Raw genomic sequence first — 14,769 nt, 5'->3', positions numbered from 1 at the left:
TGAATGAAGAAGGAGGTGATTCTCCTCTACTCTGCACTCATGAAATCCCACCTGGAATGCTGTGTGCAGTTCTGGTGCCCTCAACTGTTGGAGCCAGTCCCAGATGAGGGCCGTGAAAGAGATGAAGTGGGAGCATCTCCCCTATGAAGACAGGCTGAGGAAGTTGACGCTGTTCAGCCTGGAGAAGAAGGTTGTGTGGAGACCTCATGTGTCCAGTATCTGAAGGGGCCTACAGGGAAGCTGGAGAGGGACTCTGTTAGAAACTACAGTGACAGGACAAGGGGTAATGGGTGCAACTTGAAAGAGGGAAAGTTTAGATTAGATATTGGGGAAAAGTTTTTTACTATGAGGGTGGTGAGACACTGGAACAAGTTTTCCAGGGAGGTGGTGGATGCCCCAACCCTGGAAACAGTCAAGATAAGGTTGGACGGATGAGGCTCTGAGCAACCTGATGTAGTGGAAGGTGTCCCTGCCCCTTGCAGGGGGATAGGACTAGGTGATCTCTAAGGTCCATTCCAGCCCCTTAACATGCTATGAGTCTATTAAAATACAGAAGTATGAGGGTGTGGGCAAGTTTTGAAGAAATTAAAGGGATGAAGTGAGAATATTTGAACAATGGGATGTGAATATAAATGTTCCAAATGGTATTTAGAATAGTATGAAACATGAGGAAGGTAAAGATCAAGAAATTGTATAGGCTTGTGCTGCATACGTGTGATCAGACTAGACAGCTTTTTTTCCTTAAAATATCAGTGATCTGATAGTAGTACTATCAGAAGTACTGCTTTTTTTTTGGTGTAAATGCACTGAAACAGAGTAGGTACAATAGTGATTGGAAAATTACAAGCATTTTATTGGTACTCCAGCCAGCAAAGAATCCCATTTTTTACCCCAGATCTGTAGGATTGATGGTTCAAAAAAAACATGGTTACATGGTTGTAGCTGTTGAGGACTGAGCCCTGGAGGTCCCTTAAGTTTGTCCTCTGGTGTATCAAAACACATAACCGTGATGTTAGTAATTAAGGTTAAGCCTGGATTGGTCCAGAATGCACAGCACCTAAGATGACAGAGTTATGAGGTTTGTGCATTTATTCTGAAACGCACACAGGAGAGCTGCTTCAAGATTACGTAGGGTTTTCTGAAGTATTTTCAGGGTTTCGTACTGTGTTCATGCACTCTTGTATCTGAGGATGGTGCAAATTTATCATCTTTTTTACACCAAGAATGGGTGTGAATATACTGTGTGTATCTTAAGTATGTTAGTATTGGTTATAACATTTTGCTTGAAATCAAGATTTTTTTTGCTTTTATTTTAAGGCAATTGGTTAATGACTTTGTGTGAGGTTGGTTCTCATTTTAACTGAAATTTGCGTTATTTATGTTGCTTTAAACCTTGAATTTATTTCTTGTGAATGATAGAAATATGGTTCAGGATTCTGTAATTGTCTTCATTTTCTGTACTTAGTGCCTGAACCTAGAATAAAATGTTTTGACTTAAATCAAAATTTGGTTTTAAGGCAATTGGTTAATGACTTTGTGTGAGGTTGGTTCTCATTTTAACTGAAATTTGCGTTATTTATGTTGCTTTAAACCTTGAATTTATTTCTTGTGAATGATAGAAATATGGTTCAGGATTCTGTAATTGTCTTCATTTTCTGTACTTAGTGCCTGAACCTAGAATAAAATGTTTTGACTTAAATCAAAATTTGGTTAGCCTTTTTTATTTGTAGGGTTTTTTTTGGAAAAAGTAAAGTCCCAGAAGAGCCCTATTCCAAATGAACAGTCAAAGGACATGTTTCAAAAGTATTGTGGCACTTAAAGGGGTTTTTCTTTCTTCTGCTCTGTCTCTTCCCCCAATCTCCTTTAATTTTATCTTGAAACCATTCTTATATCTTACCAAATATGTTATTTTCTTTATATCTGAACAGTTTTTCATCAAATTTCTTTGCATGATGAGCTTTAACCTTAAATAAGTGCTGGCTGCAAGGAAGGGAGGAGAATTTAACTTGGCACACTGCTTCTTTGCCTTGCTCCCATAAATGGAAGCCTCTGAGTTAATTTTTCTGTGCTACTTAAAATCACTCCAAGCAAATAAAACAAACCAAAAAATATGCACCTCTTTCCTCCTTGGGAGACTATTTAAATTCATAGGAGAATAATTTCAGCTGCAGTACTAGCCCAGTCTGCAGGAAGGACCGTTCACCTTTACTGCAAGTGCCTTTAGAGCCTGGCATCGGCCTCTTCTGGTCTTGTGCTGGAACCTGTTTTTTTGCAGTTCAGTACGATGTGAAAGCTGATATTGTTCTGATATTATTTTACTACTTTATATTCCCTTATAAAGAAAATGACTGAGTAAGGAGGATTTGTCTAAGGGAAGGAAGATGAACCAAGTTAGCATGCACAGGAGGAAAAAACATCTGGACTGGGTGGCGACTTTGATGAGTGAGATAGAGAAGGCTAAGATGCAGTCAGTACTGAGCATAGTGCAAGGACAGAGTATGAGGCTGAAGGGAAGACTGGAGAAACAGGCTTCTGCCATGGTAAACAAAGGGACATTTCTTAGATTCCAGAAGAATTTTGGGTAGTATTCTTAAATATTTTCTCTTTGCTACCTTGTACATTGGCACTGCTTTAGTTTCTACTAGAAAAATCACTTCTGAAGCTTACAGTGATTTACTTTTGTGTTATGACTGATTCCTGACTTTCCTTTATAAGTTTTCCAGCAGATGAACATGGTCTGACAGTGAAAAGTCTTTAATGTTCACCTGTATGATCATGTAGTCTTCACTGTTGCATTTACATGCAATTCTGTTGCCATGTATAATTTTAGATTAGCCTTGCTTTGTACCTGAGTCTCTCTGAAGTATTTTTGCTTCATATGGCAGGAAAATGTTTTTTCTGATGTTTGTTTTTAATGTGGTTGACACAATATTTTGAAGCAGTTATGAATTATAATTTCACTATAGTCTTTTATTTCCATTCCTCCTCTGCTTACTTCTAACATGTCTCCTAATGAACCTGGACAGCCTGCTTTTTTCTCCTTGGAATGTTTATTCTTTGGAATGCTTACTTTTTAAAGTTTTGTCATTGTTTTGTGAAAGAAATTGCAGGCTTTGTCCACAGTAAAGTTTCTGCTCCTCTTGTATCAGCTATCTCTAGCCGCTGATTACCTACATGAGTGTCCTTTAAAAGTCCAGATGTTATTTTGTGCCATTAACTTTTAGCCAAATCATGTTGTGATTGCTCTGTTCAAGGCTATTTCATATGAAAAACTATGCTGGAATACATAGTCCTCAGTATATATGAAGTCTAAAATAGAATGAGCTATTGTTTATTTGGTGGGTAGTTGATGGTGTGGAGGTGTGTGTGTAAATTAGTCTTTGTTTCAAGGACGGTCTAAGCTGTATTGTCATTCCTAGTTCTTTACTAATCTCGATTATCCCTAATGACACCATTCCCAGTGCTATTTGCCTTTATAGAAGGATTACATAATTCTTTTTGAAATCTCATGCTAGTTTTAATAAAGAGCTGCTCAGCAAAACCTGGTTTTATTATTCATCTCAAAGATGATTTGACCCTAACTATTTTCTGCCATTGTTGCAGTCCGTTATATTTCCATTTCAATTTCTAGCACATCTGTGTGATTCTGCAAGGAGATGGTATCACTGATTGACACTCCAGCCCTTTGCATGAATCTTTGGGAAAACAGGTTTACTGATACATCTCAAGTGAGATAAACACGATTCAATCTAGAAGGCAAGTAAGTCATTAATCTTCCCTGTTGGACTCCTCTTCTGCCTGAAGCAGTGTATATCTATATCTATGCCAAGTGGAACACCACTGTTTCTAATGTTGCAAGATCTATCAGGGTTCATCCTGAGGTCAGAGAAGGGAAGAGGAGGTGGCCTGCTCTGCTTTTATAAATCTTACTTTTACATCATTAAAATTATAAGGCAGGATAAACTTTATAAACTTTAGAACAAGGTGCTCTATGCCTCACTGAATCATGCCAGCGAGAACATTGATGGGCTTCCCCAGTTACTAGTCTGAGTTTTATAACAAAACCTGCTAGGGTTGCTTTAGCTGGCCTGCAACTAGAAACTTGCCTGTCTTTTTGAGATGTCTTACTGTGAATTGTAAAGGAGAGCCTGCTAAAAATACTGCCTATCAAACTGTGTCATCAGTCAGTTATAATCTTGAATAGTACCTCTTCAGTGGCTGGTTCACAGCGTTAGTACTGTGGTGCTCCTTTGGGAAAGTATGATTGGAAATTGTGAGCTTTTAAAGACATTTACATTTAGATGACATATGAAACAAACCATTATAGGCTCTGTGTTGGTGAAACAGGGTGATCACTGTTTTTGAAAGGGTTGGTAATCTCAAGAGTTGATTTTTATTTCTGCCCTACAAGGTGAGGTATAAAAGGCAAGGATATAGCAGAGGTGTAAATTTTCTTTCCGGTTTAAATGTTTATTTGCAGCTTTGCTGAAGGTTGTAGCAGCTAAGATTAAAAAAAAAAAGTTGCCTTTTTTGTTGACTGCTTAAATTGCTGGAATAATTTGATGACTGCCACAGGGTTTTATTGCAGAGGTGGGTTTGTATGGGATCTGGGTCAAGTTCTTGTTACAACACAAAGGGTGAAAAGGCTGATGGAAAATGATGCATATAAGATAATGAGCAACCATGACAAACACTGAGCTTTCTTCAGAAGGTTTTCTGAGTTTAGTGAAAGGCAGTATTTGATGGTACTGTTGGATTCTCCTGCTGTAATGAAATCTGATTTGATGTGTTTTTGAGGATGAGAGTAACCATCTGAAACATGCTATTTGTAGATGATTTGTCCCTGCACTTGTTTAATGACTCATAGGTGAACATCTTACGAAAACACAATTAAAATGACTCGGTCCAGATATGCTTCAGGGTTTTAAATTGTATGTGTTTTTGGTATATTTTACTTCAGTATCTTATGCACTAATTACTGTAGCACAAACTGCAAGGATAGTTTATAGTAAGTTAAATAGTTAGTACTAGTTAGCTTGTATCATCTTCAGTCTTCATTGTTTTTTAAAAGCAATGTTTATTTGTGAACCTGAATGACTTTCAGGAAAAAGATAAAATAAACCATAATCCTTAGGCAATTCGGAATGTTGTCCTCAGCAAAACTAGAAATCATGAGCTGTCATCATACCTGATGCTTTGTGAAATGAGAGTTCTGAAATTTGTGATGTGTTTTTTATTGTTGTTTTGGGGTTGTTTTTTGTTTTGTTTTGGTAATTTTAACTATCTGAAAATAAAGTGAAGATGAACAGTTTGTCAGGTAATAAGTACATGGCAAAGTACTGATACAACTCTTGCAAAATGGAAAACCTCCCCTATTAGCAGTGCATTTCTAAACATGGCATTTGGATGTATTCTGTCTAGAGATAAGCTCCATCACATGAAGTCAGTCTGATAATGCATATTCTCATATAAAGCTTTATGTTTACATATGTTTTGAAGGATGTGGAAAGACCTTAATAATTACATGAAGTTTTAAGGTTTGTAGACTCTTACTTGCAGACATGCCTATTATTTTGTAATAGACTGGACTAGAACTGTCTCATGCATAGATGATGCTTTCATGCCTCTCCTGTTCTCCTATCTCACATGCCACACAAATGGTCAATTTAATCTGAGGTGTCTGCCAGCTCTGTCTTGGGATCTTGTCTTCTAGGAGGGGAAGAGAAAATTGGCAATGAAGTCACACTGTGGTTACATTCGTGTTACCTGGTAGAGCCTCAAGACTGCAATGCAGTGTCTTGTCTCTTCCCTAAAACTTGAGCTGTTCTCTCTTTTATGAGGGATTTTTATCTGCCATGTTCAGTGTCATTAATGAGCAAGATGTGTCCAAAGGAGCAAGGATTTAGCTGGGGCAGCTCGTTTGCTGAATGTTTTTTAACTTGCCAGTAGATCACATGGTGTCTGGCACCTTACTGAGTGTGTCCTGTTGCCTGGCTTGCTGCACAGCCTATCTCAGCCTTTTGCTACCAGTGCCACCAATAAACCTCATGGCATGAGAGAAAGCTGCTGAGCCAGCTGCCAACTGCCCACTGCCACAGTGCAGGAAGCTCCTGCTTCAGATCTTTGTGTTGCTAAGCAATGGAGATCTGACAGGGCATTTCTTCACTGTGCCGGAGGTCAGAAGCAGCAATACTCCCAGGCCTCGTTCAGAAAATGCGTTTGTCAGACCACAAGGACATGAGGCTGTTGCAAGGAGGAGCTGAGTCAGGCACAGGAGTCTGTTTCCCCAGTACCTTTGACAAGTGCAGTATAGCTTGGGAGAGTAATGCGATTTCTTTGTCCAGTTTGTGATCCTGAAAGTGAGAGGTGGATATTTCTTGTAAGCAGTACTAGAAAATGCTGTCACAGATTTTGGTTTTTTTTTTTTTTAATTTACCTTTGGAAAGATTCATTAGTTTCTTAGACATTCTTATTTTCTGCCCTTGTAATAGTTAGTTAGCTGTCTGAGGGTTTTGACACTATCATCTGCTGTCACCTGATTAGTTGTAATTTACTTTTGAAGTTAACATAATTGAGTGTCAAGGGTGTCTGGTTTCATGTGTCATTTGTATTTTCTGTTTGTTTTTTTTTTTTTTAAAGCGGGCAAATATATGCAAAAATTTATAAACATTATGGAGACACACACTCTTACGGGAAAGAAATTATAAAGTCTTTAAAGTAGATACTGAGAGATGACCTTTTGAAAATATGGCTGAAATCTTCTGGTGTCTTCTCATTGTAAAATTCTAATGAAGAGACAGACAGGTGACACAGCAACTGCTCAACATCCTTTTTCTGTGCATTTGTTCAGTGTCTGAATCCATGTGGAAAATAAATGAGCACAAAAAAAGGAGTATGAGGTGTATATATAAACAAATATGTTCCTCACTTCTTGTTATTTAGATGAAAAAACTACTTAGTGAGCAGTAGTTCTTACCTTTTAACTGTACATGCGCAAGTAATCTTCTCATCATTGCATTTTCTGTGGCAAATGAAAGGAGAAAGAAAATCCATTCATTCTAACTATTAAAGAGAGGTAATTTCATGATGCAAATTTCAGCCTAATCTCTGTATTTCAGGTTCTATTCAATTTTGAAGTAAATGGAAGTGGCCTTTGGACAGGCCTGCGCATCTGTGTCCTCTACAAACTCAGTAATGAGTGACTATGATGAGACAATGTTGAATATTATATATGCATTGCATGTGTATTTTTTTGGCCAGTAACACAAATTTTGAAAAGATAATATTTTGAGAAAGAGCATAACTCTTGAGTTGCTGGCTTTATTTGGAATGAGAACAGTGTTCTGATATCACAAGAACAGTTTCTTCAGGTGGGATGAAAGATCATGATCATTACTCATCCTCCAAAAATTGCTCACAGCAGATATCTAGGGAAGAAATGCAAGAGCAGGAAAAGCTTACAGTAAGTGAACTTTTCTCAGAGTACACTGTAGGCTTACAGAAGTTTGTGCAGTGTTAGAGCTTCTGTGGTCAGAGGCAACAAGTTTTATTTAATCGCTTTTAGTTTATTTTTCCTTGGTTTTCCAAGCTGCTTTGGAACCTGGGCAAACGTAAGAGCACCCAGCATATATCCCATTACGAGTACTTCCATTTGGTTTTGTGTAGGAAACTTTAGTTTTGAAGCCTACTCACTGTTCTAGGTGACTAGTTTTGGTATTGAAAAAAGCCAACCCATTATTCATCACTTCCTTGTCTTTCAAGAGTTTGTAGGTCTGCATTTGCCCTCAGTTTTGTGCCTGTTTTGCATGGAGATTCTTGTCCTGTTAGCTCCTTTCTTGTGCTTGTTTTTTCATACCTGTTATCTCCTTTTTTGGTATCTTTTCAAGTTCTTTTTTTGTATTTGAGAGCAAGACTTAAACTTTGTTTGATTTTCTGTTTTGTTTGCTATTCCTTTCCTAGTAATTGTATTGTGCATGGTTTAGGCTCCTTATGGAGTTTTGTGACCCACTACTGGGTAGTTTTTCTGTAGTAGTAAGCCTTTTCAAAATCCTCATCCGATTATATTTATAAATATAATGGTGTCTAAATATTTTCAAATTATTTCATAAATGATCATTTGCCCAAGCATTCATCTCAGTAGGATCCTGCTGGTGGTTTCACCTCACAATGATAGTTGGTTGTTTACATTTATCCCGTTTCCTATCTTTTAAACAATTACTCATCTGCATGAAAATGTTTTTCTCTTATCCTGTGGCAAATTAGTTTTCTTAAGAGCTTTTGTTAAGGGATGTTCTCACAACCCTTCTGTGCATGTTCTCTGTCCATATGCAAGTTCACTTCTTAAAAAAGACTGTAACATGGATCCTGAGATTTCCCATTACAAAATTTCCGAATTTTCCTCAGTTCATCTTGTTTAAAGCTGTCTTCTCATTGGTGCTGCCAATTGGACAAACAGTGGTTTGTAAACACTATTTTGCTTCGCTGCACTGCATGTCATGCTTATTCAGAATATGGTTGTTCTCTAAAACTTGCAGATGTGTGCAGATAGGATGCAATCTGGCTGTGCATTCTCTCTTAACTCTTTTACAGTACTGGTGCCACAGATAAAGGCAACTGCTTAGCGAGGAATTTTTTTACTGTCATTGCTATTTCAGCAAACTGCCACAAGTGTGCCTATGCATATCAAGAAAAATCATCATGAGCAGCTATTGTCTTCTGTTCTTTTTCATAATGCAGTATTTCCACTGTGAATTCATCTCATCCAGTTTGTATTAGCTCATGTGCAGCACATTCAGGTCAGTTGTTCTTACTGGCTTTTTTATATATTTCTGAACCAATGATGTTAAATCCTATAGCATTATTCAGAAAATTCAAAAAAGAGATGCACAAATGGAAAGTGGAATTAGATAAACACACCTCATTTCTATAACCTGCTGTGTAGCATGAGGGGTTAAACATCTGCATCAAATGTTAACAAAGAAGTTAAGTCGTATGAGAGTTAAGCGCTCAGTCTCATACTGAGAATTTTGATTCTTTCTAATAGCATCCTCTTCTATTCTTCTCTTACAAACCAGGTGGTTTGCTCTGAAGGGAAAAAAATTCTTTCCTGTTGGAAATCTTCAAACTTAACATTTGTTTTGATTTGGGAATTATTTAGGTTCTGGGAATTCTATTCATGAATTTAAGCTTATTTCTTGTCATTTGGAATCAAGAGCAGAGGGTGTAATAAGGAAATGAAATCAAGTCTATGCATTCTGTTTTGGACTGTGCTAAGATATTAAGTAGACAGGCATGACAGCTAAGTAAGAATTAGCATAATGAGTTCTAAAACTAAATGTGCCGAGGACAACTACATAGGCACACACAGGAGTGGGAGGCAGATGTGGGTATGCTTTGCTGTCATCTGAATCCAACAGATGTATGAGGCAGCTGTAATTCATAGAAACAGTTCAACCACATGAGTGTAGCACTGTGCTTGTGCCTCATGCACTGATACTGATCACTCAAGTTTTGGACTGTTCTGATGAAGCTTTCTGGCTGCCACACTGAAATCAACTCCTCTTCAGCTGTTCAATAGAAAATATTAGAATGTGGTTCAGACCAAAATGTGTGGACATTGCCCAGGCTTTTATCTAAAGATAGAAAAACTAATGTGGCGTGATGGTTCCTAGGTGCTTTTTTGTGTGATGCTTTTCCTACTGCCTAGCTGACAAAGTAGTTTAGCTTACAATTATCTGTAAGAGATTGTATCTTGTCTTGGAAGATCAGTACTTAGCTTGGTTCATACATCAAGTCACACAACTATATTCAAGTCCAGATAACATCTTGTTCTCTTATTTACTGCCAAATATTAATCTTGCTTTGCTTGCTGCTGGGTTTAACTGACTGCTGCCAGTGTTTAGGTTCTACATACTTCCTTCACAGATACTTTTTTTTTCCAGTTTTCCATGTCCTGTTTTCTCAAAACGAACTTGCTTCAGATCTGTATTTTTGGTTAGTTTTGATTGACTGCTTCATGTGTGGCTGATTGCCATTGCTGTTTACTTCTGGCATGTTATTCTTACCTCCTTTCTGATACACTACTGTCCCGTCCTCTGTACTCAATAGCATCTCCTTTCCCTCTTTCCTTTCCTGCTCTGAAGTTCATCCTAACCTTTCTCTCCTGACATTGTGACCTTTCACTTATCACCAGGTCTTAACCTTCCGTTAACTCACAGTTCCAGCGTTAGTCTCCGTTATGGTCTGCACACAGTTCTCCTGTCTGCACTAATTCACTTTTGTCCGTGCTTAAAAACAAAGTAAGAAAAAACATGGAGACAATTGAAAAGAAATGCAGACAATCAAAATGGTCTCCTATTAATCTGTTAAGCCTTTTTCAGATTTAGCTTTGAGGACATTCAGGCTTTGTACTAGAGGGGACTGCATTCAACTCTTGCTTACATGAATTTTGAATTAAGTTGAAGTACCATGTAAAATTTAGTTAGAGAGCAAAGTAAAGCAATCAAGTGAAGAGCAGAGAAGAGGAAGGTTTACTGTGGTATAGATTCTTAAACAAAGTTTTAATATTTGGGTGCTAAAAACACAGCTGTTTTAACAGTAGTTTGTTGATTAATAACATCTACCAGCAAGTCCATTTTTTAATATATTTAAAGACTAGCATACACTTCAGTGCTTCACTCTCTTTACAGTCTCAATTATAAAATTAAGAAAAGCATTACAATTGATTATTTAATGTTATTTATATACTAAAGTACCTTATTGTCTGGTACAAAACATTAATACCTCCCTTTCATGTTGTCTATTATCAGCAATTTAACAGAACTAAGCAAGCAACACGCTTAGTTTCTTTTTTTCCTTTTTTAATTAGTCTAAGATGTTGAAGGCAATTGGTTTCTTCATGGATGCTTAAAGGCTTATTATGACTGAGCTAAAATCATATATTGCAGTTTTGTATGAAATGTATAGTTTCATTGACTGATTTTGAGGCACTTGTTTTCTCAGTGAAATTAAACTCTCTTGTTCAAAAGTTTAATTAATTTTCTTAAACATTATCTTGTTTCTTGTGAGTCATTAAGATATTTTGCAAGTGGTATGCTTCAGTACTGGCAGCTTTATTGCCAGAGCCTCATTACAGATACAGAAAACTGTTGATAATTGTTTGCTTTTTAATTTTCGTGTTACATATTTTCTTACCATGTCTTAATTGTCTGTCACATTAAGAAACCTTGTTGCTGCAGTCTGAAAACTTGAATTATTTGAACAGTTTTGAGTAGAAATTGGTTTAATTTCCCTAGATCACTACAGTCTTGCCCAGACTTCATTTTTCAGCAATTATAAAGCTGGGCAGGCTGGAATATCAATAAAAATCAATAAGATTGTAGTAAGTCTGTATTTAATGTCAGGCTGAGTTTATCAAGGAAGCATTTTCACTCTGGTGCTAGGGATGAAAATACCTGCCTATGTGAAAAATAGCTGAACTTTTAGGTTCACAGTGTGACAGAGTATATACTCTTCCTTAAGGAGGCTTTACATTTCCTATTTGGCTTCTGAAATCACTGTGGTGGAATAGGGAGGATCTGCTTATGCACACCCCAATGGTTGGGTTGCTCTGTCAGTAGTGCTGGATCACTCTGAAGCAGAGGTCACCTGCCAGAGTAGAAATTTATCTTGGGAATTAAATTATCTCTTGAGACATTTGTCCTCTTATATTCCTTTTGCAAGTTGATCCTCCTTCCACCCCCAAGTAAATGCACCAGTAATCAAGCTTCCAGTAAATGATGCCTGTCCAGGGCTGTGGGAAAAAACCAAGAACTGGATATGAGTGGCTGAGACTAATACTATTTTGGGCACATGAGGTCTGTTTGTATTTTATGGCTCTGTTGACCAGTCGATCAGCATCGACCAGTATGATCATAGAATCATCAAATTTTAGGGGTTGAGATGGACCTTACAGATCATCTAGTCCAAACCCTCACTGCCACGGGCAGGAACACCTCCCCACTAGACCAGGATGCTCAAGGCTTCATCCAGCCTGGCTTTGAGCACTGCCAGGATTGAGGCATCCACCACTTCCCTGGGCAGCCTGTTCCAGTGTCTCACCACCCTCACAGTAAAAAACTTTTTTCTGATATCTGAGCTAAATTTCCCCTCCTTCGTTTTGAGCCTGTTAGCCCTTGTCCTATCACTGCAGTTCGTAATGATCACTGTTTTGAGAGTGAAGCTGTTTCCTTACATCTAGATCTCTAGTCTTTACACATAACTAACTATAGATTCCACATTTCTAAGGTTTAGGAAGATAAGTTGGCTTTCTAGAGTTTAAATTAACTTATTTCCATAGCAGGGATATTATGACACAGAGATACTTGATTTTTTATATGACGTAGAGGCAGTTGTCATCAATAACAGCCCAAATGCTTTTCCTATATCCAACTGCTTGTTCTTTCTCAAGGAATCTTAGCTTTCTTCAAAACATAGCTGCTGGTGATGTCCGCAGGCTGTCCTTGTAAACCAGAGTGAGAGTCTTTATTAGATTCCTGAGAGATTTTGTCTCTGGTTTGGGAAATATTAAAACCCTACCTTGATTGTAAATGAACTGATGAGCATCCTACTTTTGAATCTGTCATCTGCTGTCTTCTCTGCGGAATAATAAAATGCTTCCTTCTTAGTTACTGCATAAGGTAGAAGAGTAGGAATGGTTACATCCATCTATTAGGCCTATTTGTATGACTTAGAGTGGTCTCAGTAACTTTCCATTTAGGCTGGTTTCCTTGACTTTGTAGCAGCAGTGTGCATTTTGTTAATGAGAGATGTATTTGAATAGGTTGTATTTCCTTCAGCTCTAATATCTCTTGGTATATGCCGTGTGTGTTGTAAGACACTAACATACTTGTGACACATAAGTGTTAGAGCACAAAGGGAGAAAGGGAAAGAAGGAAAATTCTCTCCCTAGTGAGGCAGGGGAGAGAGTAGGAAGAGCAAAAGCAAGAAAAGCCATGGGCTGAGTTAAAGGTGGTTTACTAAGTGAAGGGGTAGTGGGAAGTAATGCAAAGATAGTCACTCAGCACCTACCACAAGGAGACTGAAGCCCAGCTGGTCCCTGAGGAATGGCGACCTGACAGACTAATACCCCACCCCACCCTCCTCCAGCTTTTATCACAGAGCATGACATTATAAAGCGTCAAGTATCCTTTTGGTCAATTTGGGTCAGATGTCATGGCTGTGTCCCCTTGTATCCTCTTGCCCACTCCTAGCTTATTCACTGTGGGGCTGCAGAGGCAGGGGCCAAAAAGAGAAAGGGTTGATCCTGCACAAGCACTGCTCAGCAGTAGTCAAAACTCTGGTGTGTTTCAATGCTGGTTTAGTCTCACATCCAAACCACAGTGCCATACAGGCTGCTGTGCAGAAAATTAACTCAGTCCCAGTCCGACTCAGTACACCTGCTCTGCCCTCAATTTGGACTAATTAAAGCCCCCATGGAAGTAGCTTTTTTTTTTTTTTTTTTTTGAGAAGTAATGAGATTTGTGTGGTGTACACCTATTGAAGAAAGGAGTAGGCATCATGAGTGGCTTGTCAAATAATCAAAGTTTCTGTGAAACATCTATGTGATTATTACCTTTTAACCTGAGTTTGCTGGTGCAGAGTTTTAATTTATCTTGTTCCTTATTTATTTAGCTTGTCTCTGTCTCACATTTTAGTCTTCTCTGATTGTAACTGATCTGTGGTAGTTCACATATATTCTCAAGTACCTCACTGCTCATAGTCTCTTCTGTTTTCACATAATAAATACACTAAGCAACTCTGTAGCTGATATCAGGCTTTCTAAATCTCTATACTTAACCTGATAGTATAATGAAAATGGGCTATTTCTACATATTCCTTTTGTCATGGAACACATGACAACAGTCTGCCTCCCTTGTATTTTGATAGTCTCTTGTGAGACTTCAAAATGGTACAAATAAACCAGTCCTTCATCTAGTGCTTTGGCATACTGAAAGAATTCTAGATAGGAAGACCATTTTTCTTTTAGTGGTCCTGCTGTTTACATGTAGTTATATGATTTGGTAGATATTTCAAGCTGTAGATTTATGTGCTGTCAAGTAAAGGAATTATTTTGCTAATCTCAGGAAACTGAAGTCTACCAAAATGTAAGTTTGAATTACTATTTTGAAGTTCTTTGGAATAACACTCTTGCTTAATGAGAGTGTGCATGATTTCCTTAATAGTTCAGCTATTTCACTGCTGAATTCTTTCCATTAGCTCACGATGGATGTTCTGTTTTATTTAGAAGAGTGAGCATTGCATTCATTAGGCAAACTTCATTAAATTTGAAGCTCAATCAGCTGGAACTATAATTATATGGAGGGGAAACTTCCTAATCTGACATTTGTAAAACTGAGTCTTTTTGGAATCAGTTATTATCTTATGCAACATGACTAGCTGAGCCTTTGTGTTGAACAGAGGCAGACCCTGGGAGGAGTGCCTTCAGCTAGAAGAAGTGTTATTTTCTATTATAATTTAATTGTTTTTAGCCTTTTTCACCACAATGAGACATCTGCTCTCTGTATCTGGAACAAACTGGTTGAGGTGGTAGGAAGCAGTGTATGCTCTTCTTAACTCTTATCTTATTGTTTTGGGTTACTTTATGGCTCTTCAAATGACACCTTCTGCAGTTTAAGTCCAGGAAGACTATCCTGCAAAATTTATGGATCTTAGCACGGTTATGAAAGGCAAAAAATTATTATGAATGGAAAATTATTTCTCCTTATGACT

At 37.8% G+C, this 14,769-nt stretch overlaps 1 protein-coding gene across 1 annotated transcript in view; it reads left to right on the top strand.

The window, feature by feature from the left end:
- Positions 1-14,769, top strand: part of MAN1A2 (mannosidase, alpha, class 1A, member 2) — a gene marked incomplete at its 5' end in the record, with an annotated part of 130,400 nt that overhangs the window by 38,405 nt on the left and 77,226 nt on the right. The gene's annotated exons all lie outside the window — the stretch shown is intronic.

Source organism: Acanthisitta chloris, unplaced genomic scaffold (genome assembly GCF_000695815.1).
Source record: "Acanthisitta chloris isolate BGI_N310 unplaced genomic scaffold, ASM69581v1 scaffold8884, whole genome shotgun sequence".
In the NCBI taxonomy this organism is placed as follows: Eukaryota; Metazoa; Chordata; class Aves; order Passeriformes; family Acanthisittidae; genus Acanthisitta; species Acanthisitta chloris.
This window is presented reverse-complemented; position numbering and strand designations above follow the sequence as displayed.